General features: G+C 41.8%; 1 long non-coding RNA gene across 1 annotated transcript in view; it reads left to right on the forward strand.

The window, feature by feature from the left end:
• Positions 1–14,166, forward strand: part of LOC147023537 (uncharacterized) — a 17,538-nt gene extending 3,372 nt beyond the window's left edge. The window contains exons 2-4 of the long non-coding RNA XR_015060265.1: positions 436–476; positions 3,587–3,671; positions 12,699–14,166. This is a non-coding gene — a long non-coding RNA (uncharacterized LOC147023537). The remainder of the gene's footprint in view (positions 1–435; positions 477–3,586; positions 3,672–12,698) is intronic.
• Positions 14,167–16,928: the final 2,762 nt, after the last annotated feature.

Here is a 16,928-nt window from a genome sequence, read left to right on the forward strand (position 1 = left end):
CAGGACGTCCAGTTTAACATCCATCCAAGGGAAGGCACCCACCCACTGATGAATCACCCTGCCTGTGAAACACCAACATGACAGTTTATAGCTGAGTCATGATTCGAACCCTGGCTGGACACCTTAGAGGCGAGTGTGCTTACCTTGAGTCCATTCTGTTAACCCTAAATATAAATAATTAGGAAAATAAATAAACATACAACGATATTTTGTATTTGAAATATAGGCCTTGTTACATTTTTTTGTTGTTGTATCTTGGACTATCGGTTGTATCTCGTACATAGAAGGATTAGAATACCCCACATGTCATGCAGTAACACGACCATCTATTGCTCCTTTTTCTACCATCCTTTACCAAAAGAAAATGTGTAGTTGCCCTGTTACAGATCATTTTCATAAGGTTTTCTTTCCCACATCTATACGTTTTCTTTTCAGGCCTTTGACAACTTCATTGGTCTCAGGTGGCCCTCAAAAAGGTAAGTTACAACTTAAAACGTTGGCACAATGTTGACTGATATGTTATTTTAACAACACTGTTAGAAAAAGAATAAAACATTATATGATGTGCGGCGTTCGGTAAAATCAGTGTCCGTGCACTTCCCTCATGATGCTCTAACCTTGGGTTTGAGTCCCATTTGATGTGTCAATTTGTTCATCATCTCCTAATGTTTGTGTGAAAGCACTTTGATATCATCTCCTAATATCCTGCCTTTAGTATCATTTCTGTCTAACTTCCTCCATGAGCCATAGACGCTTCATATCCTGCTTAGATCGGTTACTGGACATTCTATCTGTCTTTGAGATGAAAATTATTTTCTTTTAATTCTTTTGACACGTGTGAAACTGTGTACACTTAAAAACAAAAAAAGACGTCTAGCCATAAATTTCAGAAAAAGGATGTAATAAATGATTACTACGTCTACCGGTTTTCTACTCCAAAGGGTTACTACGTCTCATCAAAAGGATTGTGCTATATGAAGGACAGACATAATAACACAATGAACAAAAATAACAATACGTGGGATTCAAACATTGGGACATGGTGTTTATGATCGAAAGAGTTCAGTTGAGACAGGGTGGAGGGAATGACTGAGAGAACGATGAGGGTTATTGTGAAAAGGAATGACAAAAAGTTTGTTGGGGTGAAAGGAGAGCGAAGTAAAGGGAGCGGGTGTTGTGGAGGGTGGGGAAGCAGACGTGAAACCCTGCACACGTTCCGTTGTGCACAGCTGAAACCCGGGGAAACAAAGTAAGTATTGTCAGAAGGCAAACGAAGCTCTCCGTCAAAGCCACTGCCTGCTCAAGCCCAGCCTGTACTTGCCTCTCCACCATGCTGACATAAACACAACCATTGCTGAAGGCCCAAGTTAAAGAAATTCTCGAATTAACATGGCCTGACAAGGAGAAACTGGTTCCAAAAGCAAGAACAGAAAAAGTGTGCTTCGTTATAAGGTTGCAGCACATTTGAAGTGCTGGAGGGAAGAGAATGGGACAACAGCCAGGAGGAGTGATGAACGGACTTGAGGATTAAACTTAGACTTGGGGAGGGTAACAGGGAAAGTATTGTGATTCATTATTGCAGATAGCTTTCTTGAAGAACGTTTGAGACCTTGAGGAACAGCGGATACATTGATTGGAAAATAGCAACTTCAGTGTGAAATTGTCTCACTGTCCATTCTACTGAAAAAGTCTTCTGCACTTATTTTGTCCACACCCTTCATTATCTGAAATATCTCCATCAGGTCACTTCATAATTGCCTCCTTTCTCATGCATAATGTCCTGTTTCTCTCAACTGCTCCTCATAGCTTCGTTTAGTTAGCCCTGGAATCAATCTCGTTGCTCTATGCTAAACCCTCTATATGGCAGCTATGTCCTTTTGCCAATGTGGTGATCAAAACTGCACACAATATTCCATGTGAACCGTCACTAAATTCCATTCGTGTTAACACAACCTTTTTTGATTTATAATTTATCCCCCTATGAACACAATCTAAAACTAGAGGGGGAGCACTTGGTAGAGTGCAAAACCTCCACCACCAATACTGCGAGGTCACTCAAGTGAACCTGATATCCTATTCATTCAATTTGACGTCAACAGCGCTCACAGAGTTATAGTTTGCAACTTTCCCTTTTACTTTTAACTTTTACATACTCAATTCATTCCTCATAACGAGATTCCTTGAAACAGAAATTGATTTTACGTGAATATATCCTCCTCCTCCTCCTCCTCCTCCTCCTCCTCCTCCTCCTCCTTCTTCTTCTTCTTCTTCTTCTTCTTCCGGCTTCGAACAGAGGCTCGACACCTTAAAATAAAAGCTCCCGTGAGGGGTCGCCACAGCGGATCAACCGTCTCCATTTCGCTCCATCCTCCACATCTTCCATTGACACTCCAACCACCCGCATGTCCGCCCTCACCGTATCCATGAACCTCTTCTTTGGCCTTCCTCTTCTCCTCCTGCCTGGCGGCTCCATTTTCAACATCCTTCTCCCGATATACTCCGTTTCCCTCCTGAGCACATGTCCAAACCATCTCAATCTCGCCTCTCTCACTTTGTCTCCAAACCGTCCTACCTGCGCTGTAGTATACTCATTATATATATGCTGTAGTATACTCTAATATACTCATTTCTTATCCTATCCATCCTCGTCACTCCCAACGAGAATCGCAGCATCTTTCACTCTGCCACCTCCAGCTCCGCTTCCTGTCTTTTTGTTAGCGCCACCGCCTCCAAACCATACAACATAGCTGGTCTCACTACCGTCTTATATACTTTCCCCTTCACTCTTGCAGCTACCCTTCTGTCACAAATCACTCCTGCAACTCTTCTCCACCCACTCCATCCTGCCTGCACTCTCTTTTTCACTTCTCTCCCACACTCTCCGTTACTTTGGACAGTTGATCCCAAGTATTTAAACCCATCCACCTTCCCCACCTCAACTCCTTGCAACCGCACCATACCACCACCCTCCCTCTCATTTACGCACATGTACTCCGTCTTACTCCGACTGACTATCATTCCCCTTCTCTCCAATGCGTACCTCCACCTTTCGAGGCTCGCATCAGCCTGCTCCCTACTCTCCCTACAGATCATGATGTCATCCATGAACATCATAGTCCATGGAGACTCCAGTCTGATCTCGTCCGTCAACCTGTCCATCACCATTGCAAACAGGAAAGGGCTCAGAGTCGATCCTTGGTGTAATCCCACTTTTACCTTAAACCGGTCCGTCATTCCTACCGCACACCTCACCGCTGTCACACTGTCCTCATACATATCCTGCACGATCCTCACATACTTCTCCACCACTCCCGACTTCCTCATACAATGCCACAACTCCTCTCTTGGCACCCTATCATAAGCTTTCTCTAAATCCACAAACACACAATGTAACTCCTTCTGGCCTTCCCTATACTTCTCCATCAACATTCTTAAAGCAAACATTGCATCAGTAGCGCTCTTTCCTGGCATAAACCCATATTGCTGCCCACAAATCGTCACCTCTCCTCTCAACCTAGCTTCCACTACTCTTTCCCACAACTTCATGGTGTGGCTTAACAACTTTATCCCTCTGTAATTTCCACAGCTCTGCACATCACCCTTATTCTTGAAAATCGGAACCAGTACACTTGATCTCCACTCCTCCGGCATCCTCTCACTTTCCAAGACTTGTGAGTATATCCACCTGAAGTTCCAAAATCAGCCGCAATTATAATTTTGGCATGTTTTTTGTTGGAAATCACTTATCTTCTTCTTCTTTCGGCTGCTCCCGTTCGGGGTCGCCACAGCGGATCATCCGTATGATCCGCATAGTGATTTGGCACATGTTTTACGCCGGATGCCCTTCCTGACGCAACCCTGGTCGCCTTTTACGACACAGGGATATGGTACACCTATTTTAACCGGGGTATACACCGGCCCAGTACACTGGTACTCATATCGCCCACCTCAGAAGGATGACAGGCTGAGTCAACCCCCTGGTGTATTAATTCAGTGGTCCAACGGGGCTTGAACTCAGAACCTTTTGGATCTCAAGCCGCTGCCCTAACCACTGCGCCAACACCAGGCGTTGTTGGAAATCACTTATAACATGTAGAAATGCAAAAAAAAAAAAAAAAATAGAAATTTTGTTGAAAAAAAAGTTGAAATTTTTTTTTTTTGGGGGGGGGGGGGTGGAAATCAATTAAAACATGCAGAAATGCAAAAACAAAAATTCAAATATTTTTTCAAAATGGCCGCCCTTTCGGCCATATTGGACTTTGGAGCAAGTCCAAAATCTAATAGCATGATCCTTGAACCATACCTTATCCCCCCACCAACTTTCGTCGAAATCCTTAGAGGAGTTTTTCCGTAATACTGTTCACAAACAAACAAACAAACAGACAGGGGTGAAAACAGTAACCTCCGTACATCTTTGATGGCAGAGGTTAACTAGTAGGGCACTTGTTCGAGTGCAGACCTCCGCCATGCAATGCCTCATCCAGTGGAACATCTCAGGCTGAAGAAAATTTGAAAATACCATGCTATATATCATTTTTGGCTCCATCTCTCAATGGTGAAGAATCACTTAAAAAAAATTCTTGTATGTGGATTCGGATCTTCACCAAAATCGAATCAATTTGTCCTTGTCACACACCCAATCTGTCCACCAAGTTTAATTCGAATCCGTCCATAACGTTTTGAGATATTATGCTATATATCGGTTTTAGTTCTATCTCTCAATGGTGAAGAATCACTTAAAAATCAGTGGAATCTGGATCTTCACTAAAATCAAATCAATTAGTCCTTGTCACACACCCAATCTGTCCACCAAGTTTAATTCGAATCCATCCATAACGTTTTGAGATATTATGCTATATATCGGTTTTAGTTCTATCTCTCAATGGTGAAGAATCACTTAAAAATCAGTGGAATCTGGATCTTCACTAAAATAAAATCAATTAGTCCTTGTCATACACCCAACTTGTCCACGTTTCATCCGAATCTGTCCATAACTTTTTTAGATATCCTGGTCACAAACAGAAAAACAGACAGGGGTGAAAAAAACAACCTCCATTCACCTTTGGTGGGTGGAGATAACTGGAATGGCACTCGTTAGAGCACATACCTCCACCAGGCTGAACAGTTTACATTTTGTATCCCACTGATATCGACTGTATCCCACTGATGTATCCCACTGAACAGCAGGATCCAAATAATCAAAATCTAATCAGCTTGGTCTTGTCACCGAACCATTAACCAACTCATCCATCTAGTTTCATCATAACTCGTCCACATCTTTTTAAGATATCATGCTCTAAATAGTTTTTGGCCCTATCTCTCAATGGTGATGAATCGCTTAAAAATTCTGGTCTCCGGATCTTCACCAAAATCTTCTCAATTAGTCCTTGTCACACACTCAACCTGCCCACCAAATTTATTCCAAATCCATCCATAACTGAGACATCGTATTTATAGAAAAACAAACAGATAGGGGTGAAAGCATAACCTCCGTCTACATTAGGTGGCGGAGGTAAAAAGCTTTATATACAGCTACCTAGCACTGTTCTGTCTGCTTACTCTCGATGTCTATTACCACTCCCACATTTTTCTCCTGTGTGACATGCTCCAAGAATGCCGCTTGCATTATGTAATCCCTATTTTCAGTGTTCTTACCCATCCCCAGAACCTTACATTTCTTCATGTTAAACTGCACCTGACAATTTATTCCCTCATTGATGAAAGTATCTGGACATTTATGAATCTGATCACCCTGGTTCTGCTATTTATCTCGACTCCAAATTTCATATTATCTGCAAATTTAGAAAGCCTTCTCTTCACCTCATTGTCCAAATCATCGATGTAAATAAATAAACAACAGACCTTGTACTGATCCCTGAATTATCCCACGACTTACAACGTCCCACAAAGCCACTCTTTGCTTCCTTTCACTCATATAGTTAGCTATTCTATCAGGCATTCTGCCAGCCCTAACCTCAGCGAACAGCCTTCAATGTGGTACCTTATCAAAGAGTGACCGTTTATAACTGGGTCGCGATTCCAACAGAGGCTAGACACCTCAAAAGTGAGTGCACATACCTAAAAGCTATCCTTCCAGCATGTTGAATCAAGGTGAAAGTAAAAACAGAATTTCTGCCTTACGGTTAGTGAAAATATAAAAGTATGGAAACGATTTTTTCTTTGATCGATCATATTTTTAGCGATGTTTCTGTACTTCACAATCTTCTCTCTCTGTCATTTTCGTTCAGCATGTTGTACACTACACAAAAGCCATCTAGCGAAGCAAATCCCAGAGCATTTGTGCTTTGAAACAAAATGAAAAAAAAAGGATCTGTCATTTTGTTTCAATAGTTTGGAGTCCGTATGAGGGTTTCAAACAGCGATTGTAAATGTAACATGCACCAACAAACATGATTCTTATATTGTTTGTTATATACATCAAGTCTTTCCTTTGTTTTAATTTAATTCAGTGTATATATATATAAAGGGTGGGCAAAAAGTCACTGAAGGTTTTCTTTTTATTTTTTCTTAAATAACTTATATTTTAAATTCGTTTTTAATTTTTCTTTTTTTTTACAGATAAAGAAGACCAGGGAAATTGTTGATGTATAAATTTATCAATGACCAGTACGTGAAAATTGTTGAATTTTATTACTCCAGTGGGAAATCAATAATTCAAACTCAAAGAAAATTTCGCAATCATTTTAATGTTTGAGAACAACCGTCAGAAAACATGACTCAGAACTTGATTGCTCGTTTTGAGTCAAAGGGGTCTGTTCATGACTCAGCCTGCAGTGGAAGGCCTTTCTTTTTCAAGATGATGGTAATGCAGTGTCTGTGACTGATGAGCAATACAGGTCAATGCTGGAAAATTTCTTGTTTCCGGAAGTGAACATTTTACTAGAAATGTGGTTCCAGCAAGATGGAGCTACGGCCCATACTGCGAGGCCAACAATGGATTTGTTAAGGACAGTTTTTGGAAACCACATAATTTCAAGATTTGGAAACATTAATTGGCATCCATGTTCACCAGATTTAACGAACACAGATTTTTTTTCTTTGTGGGTACCTTAAAGATCGCGTATATGTCAACAAGCCTCAGACACTAGAGGAATTGAAAAACAACATTTCCGAGGAAATTGCAGCAATTGATCAAGGAGTTTTGTCCTCTGTAAATGGATCACATTTTGGAAAGAGCAAGAATTAGCGAAGAAGCCAATGGGGGCATTTGCAGGACATTATTTTTCACAATTTATCTAAAAAGACAAATCCCATGAATTAAACTACTATTTGCAATTTATTTCATTAATTTTTATTTTAAAATAAAAGAGTTATTAAAAAAAGAAAACCTTCAGTGACATTTGACCCACCCTGTAAAAAAAAAAATATATATATATATATATATATATATATATATATATATATATATATATATATATATATATATATATATTGTTGTGAATTCGTGCCCGCCGGCGTGCGAGCGGCCACGTAACTCGAATCGCGGCACGTCGCCCACCGGACGGACAATTCCGTCGTGACCCTCTCGGACTAACGCCGGGAACTAGTCACGGGTGGGCCTTTCGGCCTCACCACGATCGTGCCAATCGGCCCCCCGCGTCAGATAGGGTTGTTCGCCAAATTCGACCTACCTAAGTACCCACACGGAGGGTAGACCGGGCGATCGCACCTCGCCGCAGGTCGACCCCGGACACGGGCCACTTAAGCGACCCGTTCCGTACTATCGGGATAACCGAGCGGTGTTATCGTCAACCTCGACGGTTCTGATTAATTATCGGGCGTATTTAGCCCACTATCAACCCTTTACGTGAAGTAAGATGGAGATTCAATTAAAGAAAAGACGAAGCGAAACAGGAAAAACAGTTCAACATAAGGCACATTTATTCCGCGGCACACGGATAGCACACATATACAATTACAACAATTATGCACCAAAAGCAATTGCAAAAGAAACACAACAATGCAGATCTACTACCGACTACGCGAGCACACGGCAACACTTACACAGTTTTACTTTACAGACGGCGCCGACAACACATATACTCAAAAGCAAAAGAAAAGGGCCACCCTCAACGACAAGGGGGCAGACGTGGTCTGTGGGCGCGAGACCGGGCGGAGCCTACCCGTCTTGTGATGAGCCGCAAATGTCGCGGCGGTGCCTCGACTCCGTGCTCCTCCGCGGGTTTCGTTGGCACTGATTGGAATGGGGTGGGAACGGGGCCCCCTTTCCGCACTATCTCAGCGTGGGGGGGGGGAAGGGGGGGAATTGTTGATGCTCTGGGGAAAGAGGATAGCTGGCTTGCTTGGGTCCCGCGACGAGCAACTCCACTGCGACCTCGACCGCGCTCCCGGCTTCCCCTTTCTGCAGCTCCCCGACAGGCTCCGACTCCGACAGACTGACTCTCCTCCAGACCCGTTTTGACTGCTGCTCCCACACTCCGCCGCCGCCACACCTCTTCAACTCGCCCGAGCCCAAAACTCACTGAATTCGCCCCGCGCTCGGCGCTTTATAGTACGGCAGGAGAACCCATATGCAAATTTCCGGATCAGGATGAGCTCGGGGGCAGAGCTACGCTCGTCCATTGGACGGAGGAAAAGTGGGCATGAACCTCCCCTGATCCTCGAATTGGCATATATAGATTCTACTCCGACGCGCCTGGAGGCGGGGCAAAATCGCCCCGCGCTTGCTGATAGGACGGAACAGAAGTGGGCGTGTATCATTCCTGATCCGACTTTTCCTCGGAAAGGCCGCTTTTTGCACCCGCGGCTCAGGACAGCCTGACGCTCGTCGTTCACAAGTGGTGCGGGAATGGCCGCAGAAGGAGAAGAGGTGAAGGTGGTGGAGGGTTTATTGTGGTGGTTTATGGCCATGGCGACGCTTGGAATGGTGGTGATGCGATGTTTGCGAGAGCGAGTTGTGAAGGTAAAGGTTGTGGCTGTTGGCGTTGTTGTTGTTGTTGTTGTTGTGAAGCGGCGTTGTGGTTTGGTGGTTGTTGTGTGATGGCGGTTGAGACGTGGTTGGTTCAAAATAAAGACAGAACAGAAAAACGGCTATCTTAAAGGGTCGCAGCCCGAATGAATCACATTTATTCCCTCTAAACAACGGGTTTGGGCTAACTACACATGTACTTCCAGAGATATCTCACCTACAGGACCCGAATGGTGGTTTGCGAATTTCCTCAACCACAACAATATAAATATATATATATATATATATATATATATATATATATATATATATATATATATATATATATATATATATATCACGATGCTGATCCCCATTGGACACAGTCCTACACAGTCAACGTGCCTTCTGGTTAAATGGTTTGCATTAGCAGGAACAATCGTCAGGGTGGCAGACGGATGGTTGTTCTGTGCGGATGATGTGGTTTTACCGTGTGCGACATAATACCATAACATTATGTATCCGGCATACCATAACAGTCAGGAGGTGCGTCTGATGTGTGTGTGTATACATATATATATATATATATATATATATATATATATATATATATATATATATATATATATATATATATATATATATATATATATACATACATACAAGCCGGTAGGCGACATGGCTGCTCGCTCTCGATGGAAAGCTGGCCGACGCGACGAGACGGTATTCATGTACATGCTATCAATCAATTTAGCACAATAAATATGATTATCACAGCCCTCTTAGCTTGCGCCCAGAAACCCGCCTTGTGAAATTTCAGGCATGTTTCCAAAGAGACTCTAACAAATGGCAGCCCTGGTAATTCCATTTATCTATTCGCTAAAGATTTTATTTTTTTATATGATGCTGTAAGACATTCTCCTTGGGCACAAAAAAAACAGGTCCCTCGGAGGTCCAGTTTCGGAGATATTAATTTTTTTGTACAGTCCATAATAAGTGTATGATGTACGATAAAGTATTTTAGGTGTTGCTAAGCAACGGAGGTGTGCATAGCAACCATTCATTTTTGTGTACATGCCTAGCCACATTGTACACATTTCACCCAAGTTTCATCAAAATCAGACTCTTTCTCTTAGAGATATTCGCAATTTACCGTTTCTGAAATGTTCGACATGTACTCACCCAAAACTTATCTCCTCCTACAAATATTTTTTGTTCGGGCTGCAAATTAGCATGAAGGGAGCTCGATAGATTGCGCACAGAACTCTAAGCTTCGATTTTTCGATTTATTTACTTTTGATTTTTTTTCGATTTATTGACCACTTTAAAGGGCCGTTGCTCGGGCCCGGGTTCCCATATTCGAAAGCACACGATTCCCAGAAATATTGGTCCTACCTACCAAATTTCATTGGAATCGGTTGAGTGGTTAGCCCCTCGGCTTGACCAAAGTTTCGCAGACAGACAGACAGATGGAAATGTCCAGAATAAGGGTGCTCTAAGAGCAGCCAATATATATATATATATATATATATATATATATATATATATATATATATATATATATATATATATATATATATATATGCAGCAATACAGCAGAGAAGAGGAAAATATTTTGTAAATACATTTAATTTCTCTGTTTTTGATGGCTGGGGCTGGAGCCTGCTGTGATAATGGATTTAATTTCTCAGCGTTCACTTCCCATGAACTGTAGACAGGATATCCGTCCCTGGCCACACCCACAGCTTTCCATGGGGAGGAGATAAAGGACCGGGAGCTGCGAGCGGGATGGTGTAAGCGCGAACTTTATTCGACAGGTTAAGTTTCCAAGGGTTGCTTTATGTACGATTGACTGCCAGTGACGATTTAGGCTCGCCTCAGTGTGTGGTCTGAATGGGTGAAGCTACTGTCTTCATCACTGTTAATGGTTGCAACTTTGGGGAAAATAAATCTCCTTCCATATGAGAACTTTGATTGGTCTTGCCTGTTTGATTAGAGCGACCCACCTCTCTCATTTACAGTGGTACCAGAAGTGGGGTGAAATCAAAATCTTGCATTTGATTTGCGAAAAAAGTCAGATATTGAAGGCAGTGGTGGATCCCGAGATGGCTGAAGCCCGGGTGGAAGCTGTGGAAGAGGCTCTTTGTCGACTCCAAATCTGGAAGGACACCTTGCCAGTCCCACAACAAGTGCCAGCTCCAGTGGTAAATGTCAAATTGCCTCCTATAAGATCCAGAGCTTTTCTTGGATGGGAGAAGACCATGTCAGATACTGGCTGAAGGATGCCTGAAACACAATTAATAGGATGGACAAGCATGAAGCTGCCTTGTTTCTGCTCAGACACCTGGAGGGCCTAGCACGTGAGGAGGTCAAGGTTCAAACCAGGGAAGTGCAGGAAGACGCTGATCAAATCCTCAAAGTTCTGGAGGACGTTTTTGAAGAACAGCGCACCCCCATGCAGCTAAGGCGTAACCTGTATGAACGGCAACAGACTGAAAGGGAAACTGTGAGAGACTTTTCAAGGGATTTGTTGAAATTATCTGATGGTTTGGAAAGAAAGGATCCCTCTGTCACAGCCATGAAAGACTGAATATTGAGAGAAGCACTCATTGAAAATGTAAATGATAAGCATCTTCAGAGGGAGTTGAAGAAATCCATTAGAATGAATGACAACATTAGCTTTTCATCTCTTTGGAAGGAAGCCATAAGGTGGTCCAAAGAGGATGAAGATCCAAAGCTGAAGAGAGGGAGCCACACTACCATCAAAGAAGTGGAGACAGAACAACCAAACATGACCGTCTATAACAGCAGAGTCATCCCCCTTGAATGCCAAGACAGATGACTGACTAGACGGACTCTACCAACAAGTTGAGGACTTAGTGAAAATCCAAGGTGAACTGTTGGACTTGTATAAGCAACAGTGCCAGGAAGGGATCAGTGGGTCCTCTCAGAGAAGAAGAGAGTATAGATGTTACTGTTGTCACCAATTAGGGGATGTGAAACACCATTATCCACAACTTCAAGAAGAGTCTCAGACCAACGGGGAGCAAAGGGGGAAACTAACACCCTTTGCTTTTGAGAAGCACGCAGTGAAGGGGAAAGGGGGGGTGGGGGTGGGAGCAAGAAGGATGAGGGACAGAGAGGAGAGGGAAGTGAGGAGGGGGTTTGGGAAGAGGTAAGCATGAGGGGAGAGGGTTCTGGATTTGCATTTGGTAGGGAGATTTGAGGGAGAAAGGGCAGAGATGTCCAAGGGGGGTGGAAGGCAGTATGAGGGGAAGAGAAAGCAGGGTGAGGGGAGGGGAAGGAAAGGTAGCATGAGGGGATGGGAAGGCAGTATGAGGGAAGGGGAAGGGAAGGCTCAATATTATGAGAGATGCAAATTCAAATAAGCTACACTATCTGCTATCTAGAGAGAATTGAAATCATATTTTCCTTGTTTGTTTTGAGGAATCATTTGGGGCTACATGCAGAATAAGATTTAAAAAATGGGGCATGCATGCACACTCAAACTTTTTTCAAAGTTGCATACGTACATATTTTACACCACACTGCAATGTAGCATGTATGTGATAAAGAGAAGCTATTACACTGGAAACAAAATTGACCATGTGGTTCACATGTTTCTTGTGAATAGCCTTCTTCGGAAATGAAGGGAAACTCACATTTGATTTAGGTTTTATTGTGCTATTTTGACTATTTTGTAATAAAATGATGATGAGGGCCCTTACAACAGGCCAATGAATTTTAACATACAATTGTGTCTGTTCAGAATTAATTTTGGGGAAAAGCAACATTGAAAATCTGCAGAGACCAGCTCGGAGTCCCAATTAAAACCCAATCAAACCAAGACATCTTGGAATTCCGCCTGAGGCTTGCATTTGCTTTGGAAAAGGAACAGCACAATGTAATGGGTCCTATCTATGAAATCTGCTACAACGTGTTATTGACAAGGCCTCGGCCATGTTTGATGCTAAAGGCAGAGAAACACCCAATGAGAATTCAAATAAACTATGGTGAATTAATAACCCTGAATTGTCTCTTTCTTATCCCAATACTTTTGGTAATTCGTGCATATTATTAGAAGGGGAAAATGGTGAAATTACTGATGCCACTCTCGTTCCCACTTCATTTCTAATCAAACATTTCCCTTCCCTCTCCTTCCTCAAAATTTGAGTCCAGTATTTATCTTTATTTGATATTTAATATCCTCTCCCATATCAAACCCATCTCCACAACTGCACTACATCCTTTTTCTTTGTTATTTTCTCTCCCTTTGTCATATTTAATCATCTTATTTTATCTGAACCCCTCCTTATATATACCGGGGGTTCTCGCTTAACGCTAAGGATGCATTCCCACAAAGTTGAGTGTTGTATGAAAAACTGTAAATCAAATTTATTTTTCCCATAGGAACAATGTTACAAAGGAGGGATACATTCCGAGCCAAATTTTTTAGGACATAACATTTTAAAAAAATGTATAAATAATACAGAACATGAATCACACGAGCAAACGAGAAGGCTCGGCATTCAACAAACACGATTACACCATGGTGTTCTGGTATAAATGGATATCGTATGAAGGACTGATGTGGAAAGGAAAGGAATTAAGGGGGAGGAACATGAGCCAACACCGTTTAAGGCCCGGTCACACCTTGACGTTTTAGCCAACGTATGCCGATTTTTGAATTTTTTTTCTAAAACGCTGGCAAACGTTGAATACGTTATGGGTAAGTTTTGATAACATTGAGAGCACGCTGGCATACGTCGTAGTACGTTGCCATAAGTCGTTGTACGTTGGCTTTAAACGTTGTACTTTTCGGTTGTCCTCAAATTTTTTCATGCTTGAAATTTCACGACGTATGCCGGCGTATGACTCAGATGTTCCGCTACGCTGGCCACAAGTTGTAGGCACGGTCTGCGATCGTTGACAGACGTCAACACATGCTACTTGTAAGTTAATCATAAGTTGAGACACGCCGAGGTAATGTTTAGCGTACCCGAAACTTATTTCTAACCTATGATTAACGTGTTGTTGGCACGTTACGCGATCGTTGACACACATCGACAGACGTTACTTTTAAGTTACTCATAGGCTGAAAGACGTCGGTATAATGGATCGTCCTTGCGTCAGCGTCCACGGCCACGACACTTATTTGCAGCATTCTTCAAACTTTTCTTTGGCATGACGAGGATGTTCACACTTCGATGTCTAGTTTGGCTATGATTCCAATTGTCTATCGGCAGCGTCTATTTAAAATAGTCGAGTTTGAGCGTTTTAACACGTTCAGAAGAAACGCTTCAAATTTCCAAACCCCAGCGTCAAAAAAACAAACAAAAAAAAAAAACAAAAAAAAAACAAAGGCGAGTGACAGCAATTTAAATCGTTCATTGTAAACAATGAAACTAGCTGAGTGGTACCATTTCAAAGTCGTTGAGTGTAAAAAAAATCCAATTGTTGAGCGCAAGCGTCTACTTTCAATAGTGGAGATGCAGCCATTTAAATCGTTGAGTGGCAGCCTATGAACCTACCCGTGGACACGCGGACGCAAGGACGATCCATCATAACCCACACCCTGCCCCTCACACCCACCTACTACTGCCAACATGAACAAACTACTACTAATACTAATACTAATAGTAATACTGATACTGATACTGTTACTGCTGACATGGACATAGACTCAAAAAGGACTCGAAAACACTGTTGGGTTCCCCTTTTATGAACACCATTTTTATATACCAATTCCCAAAACCGCTGGGAACACGTCTTTATATGGCAGTTGTAAGCGAGAAACACATTCATTTTTTTTTTTTTGTCGACCGGAAGACGTCATTGGAATACGTCTACATACGTCGATGTGTGTTGGGACTACGTAAAGAATTGGTTCAAAGCACGTCAAACATAAGTTAGAAATAAGTTTCGCGTCAAAAAGACATTACCGCGACGTGTTTCGACTTATGAGTAGCTTATAAGTAGCCTTTGTGGACGTGTGTAAAACTTATCCCCATCGCATGTGAACGTGTGTCATACGCCGAGTACGTCGTAAAATTTTGAACATGTTCAAAATTTCTTGACGTACTCTACTTACTACGACTTATGATAGCGTATTTAGCGTTCTACTCACGTATACCAAACTTACCCATACCGTATTCGACGTGCCCCAACGTTTTAGACACACTTTTTGTTACGTCGGCATACGCTGGCAAGATCGCCAAGGTGTGACCGCGATTTTGACCCTTCCATTTCTACGGCAGTTATGATTTGAATCGTTGTGCGTCAGCCTTTTAATAGGCTACGTCACGACATCGTCGGCGATGCGTGCAACGCGCTATGCCTGAGTTAGACTATCGTTGGGCATCGGTTGTGTAGGCCGACAACAGGTTCAGCATTCGTTGGTATAAGTTATCTATAACACAACGAAACGTTCTGTGTCCGTTAACAATGCGTTATACATAAGACCAAGTCGCTATGAATACGTCCGAATCTTTAAAAAAAACATCAAAAGTTCAACGTAAGCCAGCGTTTTACATACATTTTAATACGTTGCCATCGCTGGCTAAAACGTCAAGGTGTGACCGGGCCTTTAACAAATGAATAGAAAGGGTCAATGCACTTATACAGTACAGTACTGTGTAGTGTACACATGCCACACAACTGCTTATGTGAAGCGCTGGGTGAGTGAGTACCACGCTCAGCTGTATGCTCTGCTATTTTGTCATGCCATGGAGAAAAAAAATAATTAACGCGAAAATGACGACGCATTCACTGAAAACTGGTGTATGATCTTAAAAAACGTTAATATGAAAAAGTGTTAATGTGAGGACTCTGTATACAATTGCTGTATGTATGTATGTATGTATGTATGTATGTATGTATGTATGTATATATATATATATATATATATATATATATATATATATATATATATATATATATATTTATACACGATTATATAAAAATAGTCCAAGGTTGACATGGACTCTGTAGTCCTGTGCATTGGTGGTTTTCCCGTGTTCTAGAAATTCCACATGAGCTAAAGCACTAATGTCCAAAAACGCTAATTAATGCAATGGCATAAGCTTTCTGGATGATTACGTCACCTCTTTTTTTCATTTGTTTTGGCTTGTGGCGATCCTTTTTTTTTCCTCTCAAGAAAGTCTCTACTTCATGATCCCTCGCTTTAACTCTATTGTGAAATGATGTACCCAGCTGGTCTCATCACATCTCACAATCTTCTTCAATAAATCTTCGACCTCCATCTGCATGCAGTTACATTCCAGGAGCAATATCCATCCAAGTTGCCTTGTGAACAAATGAGAGCTCATTTTGAACTCATCTTGCACTTGCATTATGTAATTTTCCAGTAAGAATTAATAATTGTTTCCAAACTTAAAACACTGACATCCAATACTTGTCCAATTTCACATTTAGTAATCTGGCGATTTTCCAAAACGAGTTGTTTTACATGTTTCATGTTTGCTTGAGTGACAACAAGTGGTTACAAGTGAGAATGTTCAAGATGGCTCACAAATTCATGGCCATATTTTAAATTCACTGAGCTATTGAGGAAGGTACGCACGTGAAAACATGCATTACCAAACTCTGTGGACAGTCTCATGAATCGGAGCTGTTTTAATGTTCTCCTTTAAATAACGTCATTATATTACTCTGTTTGCCGCATGATAGCACAATAAACTATCTTTGCCACTATCTTGGTTTGCTTTCACGAGTGTTGAGATAACTTCTGGAACATAACTTGCTTGGGATTGACAATGCTATTGCATAAAATGTCAGCATCGTTTTTCCATATTTTACAATAAAAGGTCTACATCAATATTGAACGACTCTTGTATACACTGTGCATGTGTAATAGTGTGTAGGCCGATGTATAGAACGCCTTCACGATCGTTAATTATGCACTCAAACCAAACATGAACTGGAGAGTTCGTAGAACACGATACCTCACGCAGTGTTACTTCAACTTTACTTAAATTTT

Source organism: Eptatretus burgeri, chromosome 7 (assembly GCF_056783735.1).
Source record: "Eptatretus burgeri isolate ZD-2024b chromosome 7, Ebu_testis_v1, whole genome shotgun sequence".
Classification (NCBI taxonomy): Eukaryota; Metazoa; Chordata; class Myxini; order Myxiniformes; family Myxinidae; genus Eptatretus; species Eptatretus burgeri.